The sequence below is a fragment of the Amblyomma americanum genome, chromosome 5, assembly GCF_052857255.1.
Source record: "Amblyomma americanum isolate KBUSLIRL-KWMA chromosome 5, ASM5285725v1, whole genome shotgun sequence".
NCBI lineage: Eukaryota > Metazoa > Arthropoda > Arachnida > Ixodida > Ixodidae > Amblyomma > Amblyomma americanum.
This window is the reverse complement of record NC_135501.1, coordinates 197109144-197119848: the sequence shown is the minus strand read 5'-3', so window position 1 is coordinate 197119848 and position 10705 is coordinate 197109144. Positions and strand designations below refer to the sequence as shown.

The window sequence follows — 10705 nt, the reverse complement described above, 5'->3', positions numbered from 1 at the left end:
AGCTGCGGGCGAGGCAGGAATACCAAGCCGAACGTCAGTGAGCGGGTAGCATGTACCGTCTCTGCCAGATGTAACAGAGCCGAATGCCAGTGGGCAGGTAGGATGTACCATCTTTTCCAAAAGTAACCGAGCCGAATGTGAGTGGGCGGTAGCATGTACCATCTTTGCCAAAAGTAACCGAGCCGAATGTCAGTGGACGGGTAGCATGTACCGTTTTGCCAAAAGTAACCGAGCCGAATGTCAGCGGGCGGGTAGCATGTACCGTCTTTGCCAAAAGTAACCGAGCCGAATATCAGTGAGCGGGTAGCATGTGCCGTCTTCGCCAAAAGTAACCGAGCCGAATGTCAGTGGGCAGTAGCATGCAGTCTTTGCCAAAAGTAACCGAGCCGAATGTCAGTGAGCGGGTAGCATGTACCGTCTCTGCCTAAAGTAACCGAGCCGAATGTCAGTGGGCGGGTAGCATGTACCGTCTTCGCCAAAACTAATCGAGCCGAATGTTACTGGGTGGGTAGCATGTACCGTCTTTGCCAAAAGTAACCAAGCCGAATGCCAGTGGGCCGGTAGCATGTACCATCTTTGCCTAAAGTAATTGAGGCGAATGTCAGTTGGCGGGTAGCATGTACGATCTTTGCCAAAGCAACCGAGCCGAATGTCAGTGGGCCGGTAGCATGTACGATCTTTGCCAAAGCAACCGAGCCGAATGTCAGTGGGCAGGTAGCAAGTACCATATTTGCCAAAAGTAGCCGAGCCGATTTTCAGTGGGCCGGTAGCATGCACTGTCTTTGCCAAAAGTAGCCGTGCCGAATGTCAGTGGGTGGGTAGCAAGTACCATCTTTGCCAAAAGTAATCGATCCAAATGTCAGTGGGCGGGTAGCTTATACCGCCGTTGACGATTGCACATCTAGCAGCTTAAATGCGCCCGTGGGACAGTTGCCATGCTGTGAGTGGACAGGTTTTTGCAGAAATTGCGGGCACCACGGAGCTTACTGTAGAGAGTGTCGTGTGGAATGATTTTGAATATTTTACCGTGCAATCGATTTAATGATTTTCGAAATGAATTTGGCAGCCCACGCAAAAGGACGCACTATGCCTTCTTCTATTAAGGGTGCCAATCCAAATAAGTGCTTCCAAGCAGCCTCGAGAGCAGTTTCTGCGGTGGTAACGGTAACAAGCGATTTCCAAAGGTAGACAGTATATCGCACCCGTTTGATTGTTCTTCAGGTAAGAAGCGGTGGCTATTAGATATGGCTTTAGTTTTAACTAGAAGAAGAAACACCATCTGCAAGGAGCCGCCTAACTTACCCACCCACCAAGGGAAGATGTAGGTTGCCTACCCAACCGGCAGGGGGTGCAGCCAGTCGTTTAGGCTGCAATCCACCCTTTTCCCAAACCGTACTTTGGGGCTACCCCAGTTCTTCATTAATTACACAAAATGCAAAGAGGTACCAAAGCTTAATTACATCTCAAAGAACACATAGACCATAATATGCTACTCTGTGGCGGCTCTTTAAGTACGTAGATTCTCACTGCGGCGTCTTCTCCCTGTGTGTCCGGGCGGACCTCGGCTCACCCCTCTGCTCCCGATGACCTCGACGTCGACGGCTTCTCCGCTACGGTCGTCTGCATCACACCAGGCCACAACAAAGAGTAATATAGTACAGCGAAGCCCCCATTTTCAAAGCGGTTGCATACACTAAGTATAGCGTATCAGATATGCGCATGTGCAAAACGCTGCAACTTACACGTTGGATGCTTAAGCTCATCATCAACAACAGCCTGACTACGCTTCATGCAGAGCAAAGGTCTCTCCGATGTCTCTCCAATTAAAGCTGTCCTTTGCCAGCTGCGCCCACCCTATGACTGCAAATGTCGCACTGTGGGGAAGTGGTGAATACTTTTTTTTCCCTAGGTATATACTACGGGCAGGTTTCCTTTTGTGCGGTTGATGTTTGGCGTGGTTTTGATGTGCCAGGATTCGAGAAGGAGCCTACGGAGGAAGGATGCTGTGGTTTAGAGATACGACGACGTCCAAAACAGCAGGGAGTTTCCTTGTTCCACCTATAGCGTAAACTGAATATCAGGTTCTGCGGAGTTGAAATGAGAAACGAAATTTTGAATCTCAGATCTTTTGATGACTCAGAAGTTGTCGTCGACATACCTGAGGAAAATGTTTGGTTTCGGGTGGAATGAGTTGAGGGCTCGTTGTTCGATGTGAAAAAAATGGAAGTGGTTCACAACACCGTGTCATGACAAAGCTGGCCATGTGAAGTAATGCTCCTACTCAAGTGTTTCTGCTCCCATGCGTACGTATACATCCTTTGTAACGGGAGTTGCCTCTTCTTCATGCAGTGCATCAGCGTTTCAATCCTCTTGAAGGAGAGAGGTCCTCAAAAAGAGGGCGCACTAAAAGGCTTAGAAGCATGCCCCTTGGCCTTTTTATTATTGACAAAGCCCGTAGGTTCCTATGCCAAGGTTCGTGAGCCGACATGGCTCTTACGTGCCCAGTAATACTATAAAATAAACTATAGGTTCCGCATTAGAGAGTTTTGAAGGCCTAGTATATAAGCTTAAGGCATTCAAATTTTCTCTGATGACCCACACGTTATCATTCTTGAAAAGCGGTTTTCATACCATCTATATTTTTTCATTTCTTACGCAGCAATGATGAGGCGCCTAAATGATACATACAAAGAATGCTTGATGAAGTTAAAATTCTGCATATTGTAACCATTTGCCCATCTTTGTCGCTCACAGGCCGGACATTCGGTTCAGCAACAACCCGAGCTCGCTGCCTTATCTTAGGAGAAGCTGCCGCCGTTAGCAACCGTGAGAACAACCAAAGCTCCCGCAAAGTGTTTGTGCGTAGTGAACATAAGCGTCTGTGAGCTATTACGAGAACTTAATATAGGTACTTGCACAGGTCATGGCCTACACCCTATGCCTCAACAGCAGCGTCACCACATCGTACTGCTTACTGTGGCAGCTACCGGAGCATCTAACAGACGACGGTCGAGGCTGCTTCCAAGCTAATCGTCTTGCATGCAATTTCTCGCCCTTGTTATCGTCCTTACCGGTGCCCAAAGTTTCGACGGAAACAATGATGGTGAGTGCGATTAATCCGACCAGGAGCAGGGAAAGGATGATGGTCGTGATCCTGGCCTTTTTGTCGAAGTCCCTGCAAGATTAGCATTGAGTTACGCTGTTCACTGCGTGCCCGCATCATGCAACGTGTCGCTTGACTTGGACTCAAAAAGGAGTGTGCGGCAGTGGGTAAAGCTTTAAATAATACATCCCTAGCTGCTACAGCAGGCCACACTGCCTTAGGCTGTCGTTATAGCAGAGAATAGATATCTGCCATGCTGAGCCAGTAGCTGAACATTCTATTGTGACCTGCGATGGCGCCTACTTGCTGCTATTTCTTCCGTATACGGGGTAAAAATACGCCTTACAACGCATAGGTTGCCCCAGACAACGCGACTTGCCATTCAATGTGCATGCAGCCTGAGAGATACTGTGATGGCTGTTAGAAGCTAGTCTCTCTGGACCTGTGTCTGGTCAAAAACTGGCGCGATTGTCGGAAGCGTTGGGAATTCCATCTGTGCCAAGCTTTCTTAATATCCGCTACTACTTACTCTGTTTTACTGACTGAAAAGTAAAAAAAAAAGTTACGTGCAGCTTTCGACCGTGTCTAGAAAGATGTTACCGTTATCAACTACATCAAGAGGTCATGCTACGCAAACAAAGGCCATCAATAAAACATTCCGCTTTCGCACTCACAGGCTGCCCGACTTATCAGTTTTTAAGCATTCACATGCAGTATTTTACGTAACACCAGTGATAATAGCAGACAGACTGGAAACTCCATGAGTTGAGATGCCTCATTAGCGCTTGTTTTTTGTCGGGAGATGAAGCTATCATCGCTTTATAGAGAGATGCATGCTGTCATCGTACTTACAAAAGCTGTTATCAAACTCGTTGTATCCGGCACCTGAACGAGAAAGAAACAAGGAATGCATGTAAATATGAGTCTGACGGGTTGAAGTCATGCTAGCTTCGTGACCAAGCATTCATAAGTGGCACCTCCAACAATGTACAGAGATCGATTTGTGTGTCTGTCATCAAGCGGCATGTGTTACGTTGATGCATGCTTACTGATGCATGCTTACCCTCAGTTACAACTGACTTGACGCATGCCAGGAGTCGGCCATACTTACCTGCTGACGCTGATTCATATGGAGAGAAAGCATCGCTGGGGGTCATGATTTCTGCGGATTTCCAAACGTCCCCTGAAAACGAAATATCAACGCGAATGGCTGTGAATGTAATATTCGTTTATAGCTGCCCACGTTTCCTCGTGATAAAGCGTCCTTGATCGCTCCGGAGTACGAAAGATACTGTCAGCCATGAAGGGGATCCGTATTTGACCACTCTCTTATATGAATAAGTGTTTGTGAAGCATATATGGGACACAGATTCATTGGCAATTAATGTGACACGTGATAGTGAGGCACATGACCACTTAATGCGACTAATGGGAGCGGCCCATGGATCACCTGACCGAGAGGTTTTGAAACCAAAAGGTCACACGGTCGCATGACCAATTATGACGTCATCGATGGTCACGTGATGAGGATGTCATTTTGTGCACACGAGTCGACAACCGCACAACAAGCCTTTAAAAGCTGGAGCTGTAAAACGTATCCACCAGTGAAAGGTACATCAAAGGATGTTTCCTACATCTCGTCATGTAGTGATGTGTAGTGACTGTGATAGATCGAGTGAACTTGGCCCATGTTTCGGTGAATGTACCCGTGGTACTGTTACCGAGAGCGCCATACGACTATAGATGGCACATTCTCGGCACCATCACAGCTCCGTTCTACAACCCTATGCTGTAAAATTACCTCTAAGCTACAGGTCAAGCACAGTGCAGCACTGGCTTACCACGACGCAAGCGATGACGTTATTCGACAAGAACAAACTCCCACTAAAACACTTCTTAAACTGAAATACCTGCATTTTATAAGGTATCCTATACCAGTGATTCCCTGCGGAGTCTACCGTGTCGTCATGGTCGCAATAGTCCAGGGATTGGGGCAGCAGTATTAGCATAACAGTAGTATTACGTCTCTTGTCAAAAAAGGAACTTCAGTGGCATTGCTATTGCTGCCAACACTCACTGCTCACGAAGTTTGAAGACTTTGACTACAGTTAAGCAATTTTTTGGCTGGAACCTAGTAAATTTTTTTACAGTGTCAGGAGGTTCATTACGACAACGATAACGGTGACAGAATTGACCATTCCCACAAACTGTATGTATTGCGCGCAGTTATATTATTAAAAAGCGGCCCCTGCACGTGCCGCACGTCGATGAAATGAATGAAAGGCAGCACACCACCTGCAGCATTACTGCATGAGAAAGGAGGTTTGCATCTGGACATCAAGCAGTATAGTTTTCGAAAATAAGAAACCCGGGAGCCAAGTTAAGATCAGATGCTACGCTAGCTACATGTCTGAGTCGTTAAAGATCTAGAAGAGGGGGACATATGTATGTTAAGACAAACGCCGCAGTTGACGAATTTTGATTGGTTTTAATTGCCTGAGCGCCGACTTCGCACAGCACATGGAAAAAGTGGAGATCACACAACCGTACAGAAACTAACATGTAAAACGGAACGAGTCTGCTGTGCCCTCAGCCGGCAGAGTTTTCCGAAAATTTCCCCCATTGGCTGGCAATAATCACGTGACTCCCACAGGGGCACTCAAGCAGACGACACATAGAAGTGCAATCACATGGCAATCTAAACGTCTCAGAATTCAACCTAAATTGTAACACGCACCCAAGAGAATTGGTAAATGATTTGCACGATTAAATCTCTGTGTTGTAACAAAACATGAAAGTCAATCGGTCTGGAGTGAAGTGCCTAAACGGCGTTTTCGGCCTCAATGAAACTTAGAATGCAGCCTAAAAGGCACCACGTTCCCAGGGGAAAAGTATAGGAGTCTGTTCTGGTTCTTTTTTTCATAAAAGAATTGAAAAAGTTGCCTCAAGAATGGGAATTTGTAATGTCGCCGTCAGCATCCTAGAACGCGGTGCTAAATATTTCGCCTTAAAACAGACGGAATGAACCATTTAAGCTTCCTTCCATGGCTGTGGACGTTACGCGACTGCAGCCAGCTTATTAGACACTGCCGAGATTCTGTTTTTGGGTGGGATTTTGCCGGCTTCCGGCAATATATTCTCTTGCCAGCAAATCTCGCCTGTCCAGATACGGTAATAATTAACAGCCACAAGCGGTTATTAGAAACGCAGACATCGAGGTTGCCCTTTGAGCGTTCACAATTTTCGCCTGCTTCGTCGATGCGATTTCACCTAATCTGTCGCCATGATTCGATTGAATAAATCTAAATATCAGACAGAGATAGAATATGCGCAAATATATCGTGCACTTGAGTGTGGAGAAACGAAGAACAGCGTTATGCCAGTGTCGGCCTGAGATGCCTGTGCCGAGGAAACCCCTTAAATGCACAATAATAAGAGGACGGCGTTTCTCTCACCTCAAACGGAGAGCCGGGAGGTGAGGGCTGAGCTGATGGAAGGACTGTGGGATGCCGAGATCCTTGAGGTGGTACGGCGAAGGCTCTTCAAAGCTCGGAGATGCAGTCAAGTGGCGGGAGTGACGTCTGCGGTGAAGAAGTCTGCGCTGGCAGTAACGACTCTGTGCGCGAGCTACTTCGTCCTCACCGATCGCGAGCCAGCAACAATCGCGTTTCGAGGCACGGCATGCTTGAAGAGAAGGAAGAACGCTTTTGATGCCATTCCCGATGCCCTAAATTAAATGAAACTATTGAGTTCATACGAGAATATTTCAGCACAGCTGTAGCTTATCTAGAGATAGCATTGACGCTGAAGCCGATAAACAAACACATTGCCCCGCCCTTCTCAGCACCGGTGTGCCAGTACTCTCGTTACCGTCATCGCAGAAATCTTTGCCGCTGTCGCCACAGCTAGCGTCAAATGCACCGCCTGAATGCTCAGGACTGCGTCGGTTTGGTTACCTCTAAGAACTGTCCTCAGTGGTGCCCAATTTAACTTTTCTCAGTAACAAATATGTTTGTCCCCGTGGTCTCAGGAAAGAAGCTGGTAGCCAATTTTGAGTGTCGTTTGCAAAGAATCCGGTCACCACCATTCTAATGGACATAATTTTGGGAGTACCACGAAGCTCTAGAAGTGGACGTGAAATACCGCATAGGGTTTGACTGTCACAATAAGATCAATCAAGCTAGTACCTATTAATATTTATTTGCATGCAGGTCCAGACATAATTTTTGAAATAATAATAATATAAATAATTGTTTTTTTGCGGAAAGGAAATGGCGCAGTATGTCTCATATATCGTTGGACACCCCAACCCCGCCGCATGAGAATGGATAAAGGAGGGAGTGAAAGAAGAAAGGAAGGAAGAGGTGCCGTAGTGGAGGGCTTCGGAATAATGTCGACCACCTGGGGTCTTTAACGTGCACTGACATCGCACAGCATACGGACGCCTGAGCGTTTTGCCTCCATAAAAACGCAGCCGCCGCGGTTGGGTTCGAGCCCGGGAACTCCGGATCAGTAGCTAGCGCCCTAGCCACTGAGCGACCACAGCGGGTTGAATTGCCCAAATCCTGATTACGGGAAGGGTTTCGACCAAGTTGAAAACAGGCATGGTCATCTGTTACAGCGTGTTGCATTTAGGACTTCATTAAAAAAAAAAAAGGGGGGGGGTAAGGAGATTAGGCTAGATGCAGCCATTGTAGCAATGTGTTTGCGACAGAAACGAATTTGAGATTAGTTACCAAGATTTTGCCTCTTCTACAGTGCTATGAACAACGTGGATAGCAATAAATGGCGCAGAAAGCCGTAAAAAGCAAAGCTTTTATATGGTGGCACTGAAGAAGTTGAGACCTGGACTGGAACTAGTCTACGCACAGTTCATTCCTGCTCTTCTGACCGTCCTATCTTATGGAATGCTCGGTGTTACGTTGGTGCAGTCCCAGCCTTGCTCTTTTGGCCATTTCCATCATTTATGTCTAGTTTGTCTTGTACAGCAGGGACTCAGCTACGGTCACCACAGTCATCTTCAGACTAACTATACATCCATTGAAGGACGAAGGCCTCTTGCACTGACCTGCAATTAACCCCGCCCTGCGACAGCTGCTGCCGCCTTATCCCCGCAACTTTACTAATGGCATCGGCCCACTCTGTTACACTAAGGGACAATCTATTACTTTTTCGTCACATTAAACACCCTTCTCAGGACCATCTCTCCTTCCGATGCGACAACATTAGAAGTCTCACGAGGAAAAAAAAAAGTGCAGTCTGCCGAAAAGTTCGTTGATTGGCTGGAGGAATGTGACGTCACCAGACAGTGAGTGACGACTATATGTCCGGGTCGCCATCTCGAGACACCTGCGGAAAAACCTCTAACCATCGGCTAGATGACCAGAGATGTCTGGTTGTGGGAAGACACGTGCGGGGGTCCGCAAGTACAACCATAAAATGATGACATAACTTGATGTAAAGGCATCAACAGCCTCCAGTTCTATTGCATTGCCAACACACAATATATTTAGGGGTCCCTGTGAACTTTTTTATTTCATCTAGGATATCATCAACTTTTTTGTTGCGTGGCCCATTCTTCTGTTACATTTTTTTTGCAGTCACCGTGCCATTTTTTTTCTCATAACCCTCTGCGCTGGCCAGAATCTAATTCCAAGCCTCTTCGTTAGCATCCATATTTCTGCCGCGTAGCTGAGTGCGGGTAAGATGGAAGGATTACATACTTTCTTACCGAGGGATTATGTCAGGCTGCTCTTCAGTTCCTGAGAAAATACACATCATTCTCTAATATTACTCTAGTTGCCTGGATCCGTGGTGACTGCTTGCCTTAGGTAGATGCGTCAACTTACCACTTCTAATCCATCAAATGTGGTTACGTTCGTGTTTCTGCTGCTTCATTGACCGGTCGACTGTTTCGTGGCCTGCGTGCTTTCTTAATATTAACGCAATCCTATGCTTGCCTTAACCATATTACTCACACTGTGAACAAGGGAGGAGAGAGCCTCAGGATGCTTGCCAACGTTTCGAGAAGAGGATTTGTCTTCGTGTGAGAAGGGGGGGGGGGGGGACAGGCTTACCTTGTTCTGTCATCTTCCGTTGATTGGAGCCCATGGTAGAGAGAGGGTAGGTAGAAGTTTTCTTGCCACTCACAAAGAGAACAGGGGAGGGGAAAGCCTTAAGGGTAAAATGCTTTGAGCATCTGTTCTCGGCTATAAGTCACCTCGCCAGGAAACCACGGCGAATCTGAGCTCCAGCATGAAACCGAACATTAATTGCGATATTTTCCGTCCGAATGACGTGCCGCTGGACTGATGCGGTTTGTACAGCTTTCAAAGTCCTCGATTAATGGCGAAAAGTTTTGTGCATTGTGAGTGAAACATTTTTTCACAGTAATTTTTATATTCCGAGTGTTTATAAGCACCGATCGAGTCCCCACGCCGAAACAAAAGATTTAGACGCCCAATTTTTCCCAATAAACAACTCCCCCCACACCTCTTCAGTAATATATCCAGCAAAGAGGTTCAGCTAGAAAGGTATAGTTTTATCTGGTGCAATGACGTTTATTTCTTCATTAGTTTACCAGTCATGTAGGCTGTGAAAGTTTATGACAGAAGTGAAAGTACGCAATATCACAATTTACGGCTGTTGTATCTGTGCTTGCTCGACTGTTGGAATGGTCTTGAGCACTAAACTAGCTGACTTGGCTTTACTGGCTGCTTCTAGTAATATTCAAAGATTTAGCTGGCCTATTCTCAGGAGCGCAGAAGTGAATTAGGTTGTGTGTAACCTGGGCACTGTCATCATTTAATTTCTAAACGCTTTGGCTGTGTTTTTCTCATGTCTTCATCTGCTATCCGGAGTCCACCAAAACGTGGTATCGGCTGCATGTGACACGTGCTTACTCAGCACACCGGACACATTACCATCATCTCTGCCTATACAGGGTGCTTCACCAAACACTTCACACAATTTTTAGAAATAGGCTTTTTTGCTACAAGAGCCCTTTTTGGCACAGCATTATGTGCAGTGTGGTACATCATAATACAGCTAAAACATGCGAACTAGCTGGCTGGCCAACTAATATTGAATAGTAAATTTTTTAACTATTACTGTTAGGCTCCTTAATTACTGAGAGGCGGGTTGTCCACCGTAAGTAATATACATTTCAGTCCTTAGAATTTTGAAAACACGGTTAACCTCAGCACCGTGGCCCAAGAAATTTTGGCTATTTCGACGAGATACGTGAACTGAAGAGGTTGCTTTGCCTGTAAGCTTATCGAAATCGCATGCATTCTGGCGCGATAGCCTTATGCTGGCACTGAATTTCGCTATTTACGCAATAGACGTCAATCCTCTTCTCCATCGTTGCATATGGTGTGTGTACTCGTTTGCCCACCTTGGGGGAGAAAAAAACTTACTTCACTTGTGCCGGACCTTTAGCTGGGATGCCCTACCGACGTCGGACACGTCCTAACATGAAACCCTCTGTAACAAGAACAATGCCACGCAACATCTGAGCACGTTTATTTCCACAGCGGCTAAGGGAAGGAAGAGAGTTGTCAGCACTCGCTGCAAACTCCTCAAATTGCTCCCCCGGGGTGC

General features: G+C 46.6%; 1 long non-coding RNA gene across 1 annotated transcript; it reads right to left on the bottom strand.

The window, feature by feature from the left end:
• Positions 1-3955: 3955 nt before the first annotated feature.
• Positions 3956-6698, bottom strand: LOC144135469 (uncharacterized). Its single transcript, XR_013315508.1, has 3 exons — positions 6559-6698; positions 4215-4286; positions 3956-3988 (listed from the first exon to the last, which is right to left on the bottom strand). It is a non-coding gene; the product is annotated as an uncharacterized LOC144135469 (long non-coding RNA).
• Positions 6699-10705: the final 4007 nt, after the last annotated feature.